Source organism: Conger conger, chromosome 5, assembly GCF_963514075.1.
Source record: "Conger conger chromosome 5, fConCon1.1, whole genome shotgun sequence".
NCBI classification, from domain to species: Eukaryota; Metazoa; Chordata; class Actinopteri; order Anguilliformes; family Congridae; genus Conger; species Conger conger.
In genome coordinates this window covers 43,327,898-43,345,009 of record NC_083764.1, presented here as the reverse complement: position 1 = coordinate 43,345,009, position 17,112 = coordinate 43,327,898, and the positions used below count along the sequence as shown (strand labels likewise).

At 44.7% G+C, this 17,112-nt stretch overlaps 1 protein-coding gene across 2 annotated transcripts in view; it reads right to left on the bottom strand.

Annotated features, from left to right (window-relative positions):
• LOC133129339 (SPRY domain-containing SOCS box protein 4-like) overlaps positions 1–15,049 on the bottom strand; it is a 41,704-nt gene extending 26,655 nt beyond the window's left edge. Inside the window, exon 1 of one of the 2 annotated variants that reach the window (XM_061243350.1) lies at positions 14,969–15,049. The gene's annotated coding sequence lies outside the window, so the exon portion shown is untranslated. Of the gene's footprint in view, positions 1–14,509; positions 14,948–14,968 lie in introns of those variants that run through there. The other variant, XM_061243349.1, reaches the window with a different exon arrangement.
• Positions 15,050–17,112: the final 2,063 nt, after the last annotated feature.

Below are 17,112 nucleotides of genomic sequence, written 5' to 3'. Positions count from 1 at the left end.
TCTCTCAGTTATCAGTTCTTTCTCCATCTCCGTTCTTCTCCAAGCACTTCTCCAAGGTCTGATTTTTTCGAAAAGGTCTGGATGGGAAGCCTGATTTACGACCCGTCTCTCCCTCCCCCAACCCCACACTCCGCTACGGCTGAAGATCTGCAGTGTGTCCGTGTTGGTTGCCGGGTGCCTTCCAGCTCACCCCGCACAGACCACAGACCACACAACACTCCCTGGGCCTAAAACAAACAGACTGCTGCAAACAAATGGAACCTGTCATAACTGCCGGCCTGCGTGCACTGCACACGGGGAGATATGAAAGTAGGTCATACTTCACAGCTTTTACCTTCGGCAGGAGCCAGAAATCAAAATAAGACCTATTTTTCTTGTTATTTTATTTCTTTATTTTTTAGCAGTGTGAGAAAATCGACTTCATATTTGACGACATGGGTAGAATAGAACAGGGGAAACCCTAGTGTCTCCATACTTGGCAAGAGGTAGACTGAGTTTCATGGCACCTGTGACCTTCACGAGACTTCTGTCACACACTCAAAAGCGCAGCATGGCGCTAGCCAGTGGGATTGTGGGTAATTCTGCTTCAGTGGATGGGCATACTGTCCACGGACCTGCGGTACAGGAGTTAGACGGGTTGGTAACTTGACCTACAGCATCTGTCAGCAGCCAACCTCTTTGAAATATTTAGTGAAACTCTGGATCCCCTTACACACCGGCCTCAGATCTCATTCCCAGGCCTGTCCGGAATACCGGCCAGGGAGAGGGGGGGGAGGGGGGGTGTGCGGGGGTTTGAGCGAAGCTCTGGGTGAGGATCATTACCACTGCGTCTGTAATGAACCCATAACATTATCGGTTTACTTACGAGACCATTTTCCTGAGTGGCTGGTATATTTGATGACCCGTTCCTACCGTAACGATTTCTCAGCTGGTTGGAATGGCGGCTGAGCTCCTTGCTTTAGGTTAAAATGGTAGCGTGCCACAACGGAGTGAAGAGCGTGACCCTGAGGCATACCAGCGGGAGGGTGCTGACCGACAAAGCGCCACCAAAAGTCAGGCGTGTAATGGAGTTCCATCTGCTTAATAAAACGCATGCCTGTTTTGTTTTCTGGCATTCATCTGGGGACTCTGATTTTAATTGGAGCTGATGTTCCCTGACACTGGCCCAGATGTTGAAAATTCAGACTTTGCAGGAACAGGGAACCAAGGGGGGGGGGGGGGGGTTTGGAAGGGAAAATGTCATTGCTCATTAACGCGTCACATTTTCATTAGACAAAAGCATAATTGAGCTGTTTGATGGGAAAATCTGACATTTCAGATGATTAGATGTATTGAGAAGCAATTAACAAGTGTCAACAAAGAACACTTTTTGTGTCGTGAATGACACCAATGAGTTAACTTCAGAGCGGTGATGGAGGTAGTTCAAAGAAGCACAAGCAAAACATCTCGTGCTGCTAGCCTGCTAAGATACCGATCTATACCTTCAGTAGACTGCAAACATAAAGCCAGAGTGCAGAATGCCTTGAGGAGTACTCCCAGGAGTAAAACTACCATGGAAATGTGCTGCAGTTCACACTACTATTCCTGCTCCTACTGCAGAAGACATATCTGGGGAGGTTATGCAAAAGCGCTGAAAAACAAAAGGAAATCATTGATCCACTCCTGTGATCTGCCATTACTTTTATTGACAATATTACTTCAACTGCTGCTGCTACAATGCCATACTCTGTGCAATATTGTTGGTGATTGCCTACTTACTACTACTACCACTGCCCCTACAACTACAACTACTGCTACTACCACTATTGCCACTAATAATAATAATAATAATAATAATAATAATAATAATAATAACAACAATGAATGATGATGTTGTGTGCTCCTCTCTTCCTCTTCAATTGCACTGCATTTATACCAGCCCCCTTACTAAATACTGTCGGTCAAGGTCCTACAGACTCTGGAATAATGCGGTCATCCCCTGTACCCAGGTACGTATTCATACTGTTCAGCCTAATCACTCCCCCACGCTTCTCAGAACCTCTCTAATCGTTCAGAGAACGCATCCTGATCTTCAGACTCCCTGTGACATTTAAATTGCCTGATTAATTGAGCTCCCAGATACTCTAATGAGGACGCAGTACGACCCAGTCAGCAGAATTCCTCCAACTCGTTCACAGCCCGAGGAGTCGGCCAGCAGATTAAACCGTCACCCAATTTGTTGAATCTGCCTCTCACTCGTGTGTACATGATGCCTGATAAATGCTGGGCATGTTTCCAAAAAAGAAAACAATCCCAATTCCTCAGTGCAACAACCAATAAGCGCTCAATGTTTGAGGTTCTTCTGCAAACCTCTGCAAAGTCTACAGACAATATTGATATAATCTAATAAAATTAGCTAACGCATGAATTTGAAATTAAAATTTTAGGATGACATTGTATAACTTCTTTTAAGGACTCCAGAGAAGACAGAAAAGGAAAACCAGGCAACTGAAGCGATTTGGTAAACACAAAGAATTGAAGAGGTTAAGGCAAATTGATCAATATCCTGTTAAAAAATCGTTCTTCTGCTACAGGATTTAAGATGGATAATCTTCTGTTACCATGACAACTTGGGGAAAGATGGCACAGATAAGGTTTCATCTGTGCTGAGAAATGTTTCCATGAACAGGGACAACCTAAGAAGACTGAAAAGAAAAAAAGGGGGGGAGGGGTAGTGAATAGCAGCAGGTGTAACTCACGAAACCCCACCCACTCCCACCCCGAAAGAACCACTGTGTTCAGTTCATATTTCCCACGCAGTGACTGCTCCAGAGAATCATGGGAGATGTTTATTCTTCGATCTTTTACTTCCCTCCTGCGGCAGAGCTTCACGTGACCTCCCCAGAGGCCCCTAAGGAGGGGGCAGGGAACAACAGTCTGTAAACCAACTTGTCATGTGACCTTTCCACCCACACCACTTTCTTCACCACCCGCCTCAGTTCTGGGATTTGTATCCATGCAGCGTGGCGCTGAATGTGTTCAGCTGCTTTAAACATCAATACGGGGGACACCAGGCAGTAATGTTTTTACCGTAAAGTGGAGCGGGGAAGATGGCTGTGGTCCTTGTGCCTACGTGCTACATATTTTAAACTGCGACCTTCAACATGGAGGGGAAATACACTGACAAAAATGGCTCTCCAAAGCAATCATCTTCTTCATCCATCAAAGCAGTACAGTTAGACAACTATAAAATCTGAACAACCAAAATAGCAAGGAGACATTTTATAGGCCGGCACGCTGTCAGTGTAAAATACTGTCAGTAGTAAGGAGAGATAAATCAAAAAAACTGACCAGCCAGAGGTAATTTTCTCCATTCTTACTGACACCCCCCACCAAGCCACACACACACACCACACACCACCTTTCCCTTTCAGTACGGTTCACAGTCCTCTCAAAGGTGACCCTTACCGAAATCAATAGGCATGGCCTGAATTCATCGGAAAAACTAAAGGAAGTTAAGTAACATGACACTATACAGCGGAAGCAAAATGGCCACCTAGTTTCTACTTGCCTCAGTATGTGTGTGCTACAAAATGAAAGAGAAAGTAAATAGAGGGAGAGGGTAGATGGGTGAGAGTATGAAAAAGTATTGAAAAGACAGAACAAAAAAGTATGTTGCATATATCTGTGTATCAACATTTTCTTTACAAAGGAATCTACATGCATACAGTGGGCTCCAGAATTATCGGCACCCCTGATGGGCAATGCATAAAAAATACTTTTTTAAAAATAGACAATATAATTGAGAAACTCAAAAATGTCACCATGATGTGAAACACACAGTACTTCATTAATCAATAAATCAAGTTTCAATGGAACCAACCAAAATCAAACTTTAAGTCACTAAAACTAGATTTCACAAAAATCACCCCTAGTTTAGTACTTGGTGCATCCACCTCTGGCAAGGATGACAGCATTGGTCTTTTCCTGTAATGCTTAAGGAACACATTTCCAGGGATTTTGGACCGTTCCTTGATCCAGAACCTTGAATCACCCTTCACATTCTTGGGTTTGTGCTCAGCCCTTGGATTGAGGTCCAACGCCTGAGATGGCCATGGCAAAACCTTTTCTTGATTTTGTTGTCACTCACCCATTTGTGTGTGGATTGTGAGGTATGCTTAGGGTCATACATATCATCGATATGCTTGGCGGCAAAACAGGAATGCAGACAAGTAAATATGGAGATGAGTCATTGATGTTTCTGCGATGTCTTGCTGAATCTGAGACTTGGCCATTAGCAGACTGTCCAGAAGGACAACAAAATTCACACAGAAAGGGTTAAGTGAATGCATTTGTTATTTGAAAGACTTTGGTTGAATCCATTAATAAAGCACACTATTCACATGTTGGATAATAAAGTTCACTTCAATGAAGGTATTTTTTAATTTTATTTATTTTTTAGTATTTTTTGGGCATATTTATCAAGGCCACCAATAATTCTGCAGCGCAATGTACATATGTATAAAAATAAAAAAATAAATAAAAAAAAGACATCCTTTACCCACATATTATACTGCTTGCCTGTCATCATTAACACAGCCCAGTGTGTCTGCCACGCAGGCAATTAGCAAGCGCTTAAACTCATTATTCCACCTGTCTTGTGTAAAAGAGAATCTCAAATCAAGTTAGGCAGAACACTTCAGCCTGTCTCCTGACCTCCAGCTAATTAGCAGGCATACTTGGCGTGCAATAAAAATTACAATATTGCTTCAAAATTGGACAGAAGTGCAGACACTTCTCTGTCAAATTCCTTCTGACAAATAAAAAGGGCAATTACAGCTACAAGACTAAATCAGGTTAATTGACCTGGCATGCACGCAAGAACATTTAACTGTTTAGCGGAAAAAAGGCCAAGGGAGCAAGAACGTACTTGGGAAACGTATGAACACAGTCAAAGTCAGCCCTGAGTGAGCCTACAAAGATCGAAGAGGGAGTGAGGCTGCTATTGCTCAGCAACAAGAATGGAAGCCAGCCCGACATCTCCACCAATAACAGCCCAATTGGTGGAACTCGATAACCTCACGCGCGCTCGTCCCACACTCCCGGCTCCAAACTGGCGTTCCGAAATTGAAACTTCCCTTTTCCCAGCATCACATCGCCCGCGGCCTGGTGCGCTGCTCAACCCCAGAGCGAAACAAAATGATTCACCTCTAAAAATACCGGCGGACAGAGTCGCCAACCGATCTCAGCGTGGGCGCACCCATGCACTACAGGCAATTACAGCGCGTGGGCAACTTGCTTATGAGACGCGATGGGAGCCCGTTTCAAAACACAGCGAGCGGTTTTAACTGTCTTTCTGGCAACAGGGCAGAGTTTACATACAAGCTCGCTGACTGGAACTGGTCAACACACATTGATGAGGTCATTTTAGAGTCAAGCATGTTATTTGTATTGCCGGTGTCCTGACGAATGTGCTGAAGTCCGTGTCCGTCTGCCAGCATGTAATCCAGACCCATCTATTCAAAAAAACTACAGCCAGGGAGAGAAAGGGTTAATGCATTACCCGTCACACTGACAGGTGGCTGTCGGCCTTTCAGCAAAATCATCCATTTCGTTCCTCGCCTGGTCACCTGACACGCCCGGCAACAGACTCCTCGCGACAAAGCGTCAATTTCCCACCGGCGACCCTACGAGAATGCACAAGGACCAGTGGGAAACTGCCAGGCTTAGCCATGCGCGCACCAATTCAAACAAACAAGGATAATGAACAAAATACCTCTCTCGGACATTATCCCTCCCTCCCCCCACCAAAATGGCTTCATTATCAGAAATGCGATCTGCAAGAGAAACGCTTAGTGCTGGGATTACACAGCGGCCTGGCAGAGCTGAAGACGGCTCAATTTTCCCCACTTTCGCAGCAACAGACGTTTTCTGGGAGACTGCTCCTTGAGTAGACAACATCTCCTCATTAAACAGAGGAATTGTGCTTCACTTCCAAACCAAGGTGTAGAAGCTTTGCAATTACCAGTTACACTCCATCCTCAGAGTCTACTCCCCTACAATCCTGGCTGCAGCCAAGCTCTTCTTTGCACCTCCAAATTCACTACATACTTGCTGCTTACACCTGCGTACTCCTAGTTCTCTATACTCTAACTGTTCTCAAAGTCCTAAGTGCTATCTCAGTGCTACCCCTAAACCCTACGTAGCACATTCACTTTCCCTTTCGCCCTCTGCTCCATATACCTTCCGTAAAACCATACCATTACAGCCTGTATGCTCACTCCCAAACAACCCACACTAGACCTACAGAAACACAGGCCCTATGTTATCCTTCATCCTCAGTGATGAGTGCGGTGCGTTGGCAAACATCCACACAACAACAAATATACACAATGTTAAAGAACAACCTCAACAAAGAGGTGGAAAAACATGTTAATTAAGCCAGAATTCAAAACCTCCACATGGAGCATAAACCACACTGGTTGAGTCAGAAAGGAGCTGGGCTCAAATAGTGTAATTAGTCACGCAGAAAGCACAGTTGAACCCGCCATGCCTTTTAAGTTAATATTGCTCATTTATTTAACAGCCTTAACTAAAGTTCATCATGTTTTAAAAAAATGACTAAAGAAAATTATGCAGCAGCTCCGTGAGGCATGCACATATGCGTTTGCCTTTCGGTGACTTTCCTGCGCTAAAAAAGAACATAAAGCATCCATGTTGGAAACAAACTACACACTGTGAATAGTAAATGACTGCTGGCTGCTTACACAGGTGATATTGCCCTCATGGGCCCAGTGTTTTGGCCCACACATGAATTTATTTTAATATTTCTCCAGTTAAGGTGGTGAAAGAGTACTGCTTTCAGCTGGTCCAGTGCGCAAGATATTCGGAGTGCGTCCTTCAACAGACTTTAAAACCCATCTCCCTGCTCACCTCTCTGGGCCCTGTGATTACAACTGTAGGGGAAATGGCCCTGTCAGGGTACCATAAATTATCTGGTGCTGGTGGAGGTGCATAATGGGGATGAGCTCTTCGGCCCCATAGGCTGCAAGACCATTTTCTCAGTGCTCTTTGATTTTCTTGTGTTCAGTACGACAAAACTCAGTTTTCATTGGCATTATTTGTGTTGCAAGTGTTTGTTTCAGGCACTTTACAGTGCTGGTCGGATGTGGTATACCTGCTTTCAGCTGTGGTCTTTACGGCAAACCCTACATGAGGACTACGCCCCTGGCATTTACTCTCCTCATCAGTACAGCTCGATGTCTAAGATGTATTGCCCTCACACAGCTGTATTGGACCTCATTAGTAAGGCTCTGTATCGGAGATGTAGGGTCCTCACTAGTGTAGCTCAGTGTCAGATACAGGGTCAGATACAGGGTCCTCACCAGTACAGCTCTGAGATACAGGGTCCTCACCAGTACAGCTCTGAGATACAGGGTCCTCACCAGTACAGCTCTGAGAAACAGGGTCCTCACCAGTACAGCTCTGAGAAACAGGGTCCTCACCAGTACAGCTCTGAGATACAGGGTCCTCACCAGTACAGCTCTGAGATACAGGGTCCTCACTAGTGTAGCTCAGTGTCAGATACAGGGTCCTCACCAGTACAGCTCTGAGATACAGGGTCCTCACCAGTACAGCTCTGAGAAACAGGGTCCTCACCAGTACAGCTCTGAGATACAGGGTCCTCACTAGTGTAGCTCAGTGTCAGATACAGGGTCCTCACCAGTACAGCTCTGAGATACAGGGTCCTCACCAGTACAGCTCTGAGATACAGGGTCCTCACCAGTACAGCTCTGAGATACAGGGTCCTCACCAGTACAACTCTGAGATACAGGGTCCTCACTAGTGTAGCTCAGTGTCAGATACAGGGTCCTCACCAGTACAGCTCTGAGATACAGGGTCCTCACCAATACAGCTATGAGATACAGGGTCCTCACCAGTACAGCTCTGAGATACAGGGTCCTCACTAGTATAGCTCAGTGTCAAATACAGGGTCCTCACCAGTACAGCTCTGAGATACAGGGTCCTCACCAGTACAGCTCTGAGATACAGGGTCCTCACCAGTACAGCTCTGAGATACAGGGTCCTCACTAGTGTAGCTCAGTGTCAAATACAGGGTCCTCACCAGTACAGCTCTCAGATACAGGGTCCTCACCAGTACAGCTCTGAGATACAGGGTCCTCACTAGTGTAGCTCAGTGTCAAATACAGGGTCCTCACCAGTACAGCTCTGAGATACAGGGTCCTCACTAGTATAGCTCAGTGTCAAATACAGGGTCCTCACCAGTACAGCTCTGAGATACAGGGTCCTCACCAGTACAGCTCTGAGATACAGGGTCCTCACCAGTACAGCTCTGAGATACAGGGTCCTCACTAGTGTAGCTCAGTGTCAAATACAGGGTCCTCACCAGTACAGCTCTCAGATACAGGGTCCTCACCAGTACAGCTCTGAGATACAGGGTCCTCACTAGTGTAGCTCAGTGTCAAATACAGGGTCCTCACCAGTACAGCTCTGAGATAAAGGGTCCTCGCCAGTACAGCTCTCAGATACAGGGTCCTCACCAGTACAGCTCTCAGATACAGGGTCCTCACCAGTACAGCTCTGAGATACAGGGTCCTCGCCAGTACAGCTCTGAGATACAGGGTCCTCACCAGTACAGCTCTGAGATACAGGGTCCTCACCAGTACAGCTCTGAGATACAGGGTCCTCACCAGTACAGCTCTGAGATACAGGGTCCTCACCAGTACAGCTCTGAGATACAGGGTCCTCACCAGTACAGCTCTGAGATACAGGGTCCTCACCAGTACAGCTCTCAGATACAGGGTCCTCACCAGTACAGCTCTGAGATACAGGGTCCTCACCAGTACAGCTCTGAGATACAGGGTCCTCACCAGTACAGCTCTGAGAAACAGGGTCCTCACCAGTACAGCTCTGAGATACAGGGTCCTCACTAGTGTAGCTCAGTGTCAGATACAGGGTCCTCACCAGTACATCTCTGAGATACAGGGTCCTCACCAATACAGCTATGAGATACAGGGTCCTCACCAGTACAGCTCTGAGATACAGGGTCCTCACTAGTGTAGCTCAGTGTCAGATACAGGGTCCTCACCAGTACATCTCTGAGATACAGGGTCCTCACTAATACAGAGTGTAGCTCAGTGTTGTTGGAAGTAGTAGTGGGCACTAAGCATCAGTGTTGTTTGCATTATGTGACTGTGTGCAGTCGTTTTCCATGTTCACAAGTGTGTATAAGAAAGTTTCAATTACAAATTTGGAATAGTTATACATGATTAATTCTCAAGTAGATGGGTATCATCAGCTGAAAACACTGCATTTTACATGAACTCCATTTTAAATGGCTTATTCTAGGATGAAGTGGGAAGATTTGGCATTAGTAGTTAGACCACAGCAACAAATAATGGGGCTAAACGGTGCATGACAAACAATCATAAAGAATACTTCCATTACATGGATGAACCCTGGCATTTACAAGCAGATATGTTAAATTAAAAGCTCCTTTGGAGGCCTGCTGTTTGACAGGGCATCTACTCACATGTTGGATTCCAATCCACACCGAGGGAATGAAAACAGCCGACAACAAAAACAAATCACGTTTTGACGGAGAAACAACCGTGCCCGCCTGCTGTTGTCTAAATGCTAATGAGGGCTCCTCAGACAAACAGGGTTTAGTCATTAGCCGATAGGAGCTTGGCTTCACAAGAGACTGTTTGCCTCGCTGTGTTTATTTCCAATCACCGCGCAAGTAGATGAAGAAGCATCTCTGTGAAGCACTCAACACTTAGCCATGTGCTCATGTTGAGGCCCACCCAGGTCAATGTTCCCATGGAATGGGAGAGTCACAATCTGTTTAAGGAAGTGTCTCTAGTGCTCAGATCCTCAACACTGGAGAACCACAGGACCTGCTGGTTTTCATTTCTACATTAAAATCAATAAAAAATTGAGACCAAGAAACCAGATGAGGTAAGCAAATAGCACAATAAACAGCTTTAATTGATCAACAAAAACCAGCAGGCCCTGTTGCTATGCATCTGGGCTGCACAACCTGGTTCTTGGAGATGTAGGGTCCTGTAGATTTTCATTTAACCCTAAATTGGCACACCTGATTCTACCAATTATCAGCTGAACAAGATCTCCAGCTGTTGAATGAGGTGCGCTTTGCCAGGGTTGGAGTGAAAACATGCAGGATGGTACAGGGAACAGGGTTGAGCAGCCTTGCTCTGCAGATTCTACTTCCTAGTTATGTTGGAGACCACTCTGCAGCAGAAGAGCGCTCGTGTTCCCATCACATTTAAAGGCTCTAATTTAATTTTGCCCGGCGCAGCGACAGAGGGGACAGACCGCTGAACTTCCAGCAGGACGCCACTGATATAGCTCTACAAGGACACCTGAGGATCCAAGCACCGCCCCCCCCCCCCCCCCCCCCAATGTAATATTCCTGCTCACTGCAATCCCTCCAGCTCTCAGTGTGGTTGAAGAGCCGTGACGTGGCATGCTCTGGTCCATGCTGCTGACGCATCCCTGCTCTGTCACCAACTGCTTTCCCCAGGACTGAAGCCATCTTGCAATCAGCCACCACCTCCCTCATTCTCTGCAGTTCAGCTGTTCACACAAGCGGGTTCTGCATTCACATCGTGCTGTACTTCCCTCTTATTTCTGCCATTTCCAGTTTTACACAAGTGCAGGTGCTCATTGTGCAGGTAATGAAGATGGGAACTGAAGACGTAGAGAACCAATATAACAGGGTGTACAGTTGTAGGGCAGTAGGTTCATAAACAGGCATGCAAGCCCCTCTCTATGTGTATTGTTGGGGTGGGGGTTAGGGCCAGAATTTAGTAGACCCATTAACCTCGAGTCAGGAGGCAAAGCTTTGGATATCTGATGTACAGTTTTCCATTTGTACCCAAAGACCAGACTGAGGCAGGATGCAAATACTCCGCTGCATCCCTGTACAGTTATCACAATGATCATAACTGTGCTATAAATAAAACCTTTCCCCGAACAGCCCTGGTATCTGCAGGAAATTCTGACAGTAGCAGTGTACCTCCCCTGACACAAAAGCCATTTCCTTATCACGGGGCTAAGAATCTGGGTGTTTACTGCAGGTCACCCAATACTGCGCAGAATGGGAGGGGTTTTGGACTCCCTTGGACCCCTCCCACTCAGTGCGGTACTGCCTGAGGCATCCGTTGGTAAACTACATCACTATTGACACTCCCCTGACGCCTCCGTAGACCGGCGCCACCCGGAGAGGCGGATGATAGTCTGATAACCGGGATGAGGCTTGCTTGTACCATCCAGCCCTGGAAATTGCTTCAGGCTGGTACACACTCAGCCAGGGCCTGTCAGAACTATGAGAGAGAAGCATCAAATCCATCCATATGGGCTTCCCACTGGAAGGCCATTTATATTCTGATGAGAGTCCCAATAGAGCATCAAGACAAATGCAGCGAGATGAAAGGCTGGAACATATGTTGCGGCTCTTGCCGTTTAGATACAATTCTGAAAGCATTTATGGAAATGTGAAGACTTTATAGCTAGGTCTCGTAAAACAACCTGGGCCTCAAACTACCAGGGGCACTCTTATGTAGAGTGATATTTCCTGCATGATTCAAAGGCCAGGCTTTAACTGTATTTCAGAAAAGTCAGCATTAAAGGGCACCGCATAATGACATCCCACAGATTAGAACAATTATTTGTATTTTAGAGGTTTTAAAAGGCTTTAAATTCTAGTTAGTGTGGCTAAAAGTCTGACAAAATGATCGCAGCTGACAGAAACGCCCAACATCACGCCAGAAAATTACTTCTCTGGTGGGTGCCATCACAGTGGGAATACAAGCACCTCTGGTATCATATTTAAGTTTAAAATATGGCATGAATGGACAACATTGACATCATTGATTCTGGATCAATTAAAACAATCAATAAACCCTTGTATATTTTGAGTTAAATCATTTATAAAGCATTGCGCTCAATTGAATGAAGACGGATGTTACAATTTATAACTTCGGCTATGATAAGCGCTAGGCTAGTTATATGGCAGTTTTGAACAAATGGAGTACATGTCCAGCTAACTGTCAACGGTCCAGACAGCTTTGCATCGGGGGTATATAACGAAGCAGGGTTAGCTGGATAAGTTCACCGAGTAAAACCTGTAACAGCGGTTTTTTAACCGGGAAGGGTTCCCGGTTTTACTCAGTGAACTCAGCAATTCTGCTTTGTGACACCCCCCTCCCCCACCAAAGAGCATCATTATGCAATGGCTGCTACCTAGCTACTGTACCGTTATTGCAGCATTGCCAACTTTGCCATTATGCTAGCTAACACATAACTGACAGCTCTAGACAACACAAGAAACATGCTAGATTTGTTCAATGTAAGCTTACTGAAATGCAAGTCATTTTTCATCAAAATCAGGTGACCTTTTATGACAAAAGAAAAATGCCCTCACTGCCAGGATACAATAGCTCAACTTGCTGAAAATGGGAGGCGGGGTGAAAACACCAAGCATCTTTTAGGGCTTATTTTGTGCCTTTATGTCAACAAAACTATGCTTTTAAATGTTGTGAAGCTTAAAATAGGACAAATTCTTCCATGTGGCAGGTGTACACATTTTTTAAAATCTCTATCGTTTACCCTTTAAGGAGCTCAAGTATCCTGTGTGTCCACATGCCTGTGTTTCTGGGTGCAAGTTTGTGAGCTTGTTCACAAGACTACCTGCCTATGTGTTCTTCTGTCTGTGCCTGTGAGACAGTTTGTTTACAAATGTGTCTGATGCAAGCAATATGTAATGCTTGTAAGAAAGTATCTGTATGTCTGTGCATAATGTGTGCTATGTCTGTGGTGAGAGCACGAGTACACAGGTATGCAGTTATTCTTGTGTGTGTGTGTGTGTATGCGTGTGCGTGTGCGTGTGTGCGCGTGTTAAATCTAAGGTACAGTCATCGGTCTCCTCCGCAGCTGGTATTCCTCTCTTATTCACAGGTGACCTTGCATGATCTTTTGGAAATATGAGGACCTGGAGTGCTGCAGTCAGCAGCCACAGGGGCTGTAATCTGTGTCCTGTCCTGTCCCCTTTCTTTTTAGCCTCAGCCGCACACGTGCCCACCCACACACCCACACACAAATGCAGACAGTCAGAGAGATACAGGCACACAAATGGCAACAAATGCACAAGCGCACATTCAGCCACACATACACAGGAATACATACAAAGACACAGAGACAGAGACAGAGACAGAGACATAGACATAGACATAGACATAGACATAGACATAGACATAGACACAGATGGATGAACTGACTAACATACACACTCTAATCTCAATCTATATTAACGGTAAACTGGTAAATCCCTGGTAAACTGATCAGGTCCTGCACTTCATGCAACATGGAAAAATCTTTAAGGGCTCAAGCCTTAAGAAATATAAAGATAGTCTCATCCCAGGTGGTGAAAGACTGTGCGTGGTGGGGGTGTACCTCAGTGTATGGTTGTTTGTGTAGTCGGTTTGTGATTTATATATGGGGAAAACTATGAGGCCACCTAAATCCATTCATTACAATAGGGGAGAACTTCAGTGTTAGTCTCAGGAATACAACAGTAACATACCACCCAAGAAGTTAGTCGAACAAACCAACCAACCATTAGTGCGGTTAACAAAAGTAAATACCACTAAACACCTATACTGATAACATTATCAGAAAAGGAAATCCAAAACTATGTTGGAGGGTCAGTGGAGCCATGGTGCGGTCTGAAGATGGATGGATAGGGTTTCTGCAGTCCTGACTGTTGTGGGAAGCCTACCTCCACACTAAATGCATCCAACTGAAAATACTGTTAAAACACAAATATTCCTGACTAACATCTTTCTTATTTTCTTTTTCCCTCCCACCCACACCCTCACAGTAGGTCTAACGTCTCCTTCAATCCCACCTTTGAGCTTTTGCCAGTTGCCACTCAGACATGCATGTAATAAGCCCACAGTTTCCAGGGTAACTTAAGAGTTAAGCTGTCCATGTAGAAACATGGACGTTGTCTGATAGTCTATTCTATTGTCCTCAACAGCTGTTGCTTTTTTCGATTAACTGAAATTTGTGTCTTGGTCTCTTACATTACAAATAAGGGTAACTTATGGGAATTGAGAGGGTCAAAACAGGTCGTTCTGAATATTAATCACACAGGACATTAAGTTAATTGGATCAGTGTACGCGATCTAATTAAATAAATGAACTGAAAGGAGACAACGAAGCTATTTTTTGGCTAAAGGATCGAATTAGAAGAAATAGTGCTTCAGGTCATAACATTAGAAAAATTTAAAACTGCATCTCGTCGAACGGCGAGGTGAAGTTAGTAAGTTAACTCATGTTGTTTCGCGGATTAAACTGTCCGGTTACACGAAACTGACCGTAAACGAAGCACGAGGTGATATCATTGCAAGAGTACTCTGATTCTATTCGTTGCCTTGCGCAAACTTAAAATAAGATCAAATAGAGCCGATTGTAGCCTACTTACGTTTGTAAGTGAACAGTCGCTGCAATGGACGAAGTTTCTTGAAGCAAAGAATGGATCGATGTCCGCGTATGTATCCTCTGTCGAAACAGTTGCGCTTTTGCTACCTAGCAGTAAATATAATTATTCGCGTTGTTGCTTAAAAATCGTCTGTTTGTGTCCCCTCATCCGTACCGCAACACAAAGCTTCACACGACGACCGTCTCTTTGTTGGCTGAGCGTTGAAAGTCATTTTGTGGATGTGGCCATTCATTCATGCTTCCCTGACAGACGCTGATTGGACGCGTTGTGGAGAAAGACGGGCAGAGGTGATGACTGCTGGGTTCGTATGGAGTGAAAAGCCCCTCCCAGTCCTAACGTCTGCCTTGTTTCGTATCAATAGAGTCTCCCCACCTCGGTGAGCGGTCGAGCCTGCAAAATCGATGTTCTGCTAAACCTATTCCTGAGCGACTGAATACTTACTTCGGCTTCCTTTGAAGATGAGGAAGGTATGCTAAATGTAAATCGATATTGTGTTGTTAATGCTGGAAGCGTATCCCCAACAACTCGAATGATTGATTTGTCACAAGTCAAAATATAGGCTATATAAGGTCACAACTCATGGGTAATGGACGCCAATTATTTCGCCAAATCAATCTCCTTGATCAAGAAAATCTATAATGCGATTGAATCGTTTAGCCCATGTTAGCATGAATAGGCCTAGCCATTTGACTTCCAGATCTCAAACCACCATCCAAATTTCCCCCCGCGTTCTTCCCCTGCAGTGCGTAAAGCAGGGCCTATAGAAAAAGTTGATGAACGTTCTATACATGACGCCATACGTTTTTTCCGAGTACATTTCAGGGATCGATATAGCAGAGGCCGATCAATTTCAGGATTTTGTGCCAACTTCTGGTCTTAATTATTTAATTGACTCAATCATATCTTATTTGACATGTGTATGAGTACCGGCTACAGCTGTAGACTGCAAGTGTACCCAAATGATTTTACTGTGCTCAAGTACAGGCTTGAACCAGGGTAATATATAGAGCTGTCAGCAAATTAAAAACAAGGCGATTAGTTGGAACAAAAACCAGTACGCAGAGGCCGGAGTTGTGCACCCCTGCTTTATAGCCTATGAAAGACTCAGGTTCAGTCATAGGTTTACTAGCCATAGACAGACTGGGCCTGTAATAGTCCTTAAAAGTCTATGCGCATTTAAACGGAGAAAGATGGAATAGTTTAATGACCAAAAATTCACATTTTGTGAACAAAAGTGTTCTGTTCTCAGGCACCCTATCAATATTCTAGTCTATTTAACCTTGTCAAGTATAGAGCCGTTTCCACTGTTTTCCTTTCTGTTTCCCCTCTCCCGCCTTGTTTCAGCTCTGATTAGTCAGTTAGCATTGTAAACAAATGATGCCCTCTCAACCTAAAATGAGTAAATGGTTTTGGATTATAGCCTAGCTGTTGATGCTTCCAGGCCCCTTCCAAATTATACAGGCCAGGCCATCTTGTCTAATTAGCACAATGTTATATGCTATATTTGTATATAGGATAAGTCCTGGGTCTGTTTGCGAGCAGGTTTTAGAGCTTCAGATGAAGGTAAGCTGGTATTTTCCCCTGTGTCAGCAATGCCCAGGGAATAAAGGATGGCTAGAGGTGTCCTGCTTCATACGATTGGAATCTATGGGCATATGGGCATATTTCCACCCCTTACCCAAAATGGTTATCTAGCGACTGACATTCCATTTCCTTCCAGGAAAGGGCAAGGTGCCACACGTGCAGGGACGGATATAGAAATGATTTGTACTGGGAAAAAGAATGATAAAGTGACCCCATCTGCACGCACACACTCACATACACACACCTCCCTGGGCCCCCCTTGACCTATAACAAATAATGTATTAATTTATTTTTATCATTACTGAAAAATATACACCATCCATCCATACATTTTAGGGGTATTTCTCTTTCTCTAGATTACACTAAGTCTTTTCTAGTCAGTGACACCTTGTAGCCCTGGGCACCAGGTATGTTCTGCCCCACTCACAATACCTGATCCAGGACCTCCTTATTCACTGATGATAATCTTTATCGATCAAAGAATGCCGTAGCTGACATATAGGAACACAGCTTCTGACATCATTGTGTTCTTTACATATGTTCCATGTAAAGATAGAAAGTGTAAAACGTGTTAGCTTAACATTACATTCATGGATTATAAACAAGCCTCTTGGTGATACCGCATTTTTGCATTATTGCGAGTCACCCTGCTGTTCTCCACTGTTGTTTATTACTCTGAATAAGTGTCTGGGTTTTTTGCCGTTTCACCATTGATTGTTATCCTTTTGGAAATGGAACAGATCAATCCACCCACCTGAAAGAGTGACTGTGCAGGAATCAAACTTTAATGTCCGCTGCCCAGTTCTTTCAAGAACTTTACTTTCCTTTCCTATTCACTCTTCTTTTATTAATTCATCGATGTTGATACTGAGAGCTGCATCCCAGCATCGAAAAAGCTTTTGAATGAAACTTAAAAGGTCCGGGAGTGCCAGTCCAGCCAAAAAGCACTGGTTCTTGTTCCAGTAATGCATCCCATAAAATATCGTCATGACGCCAGTGCC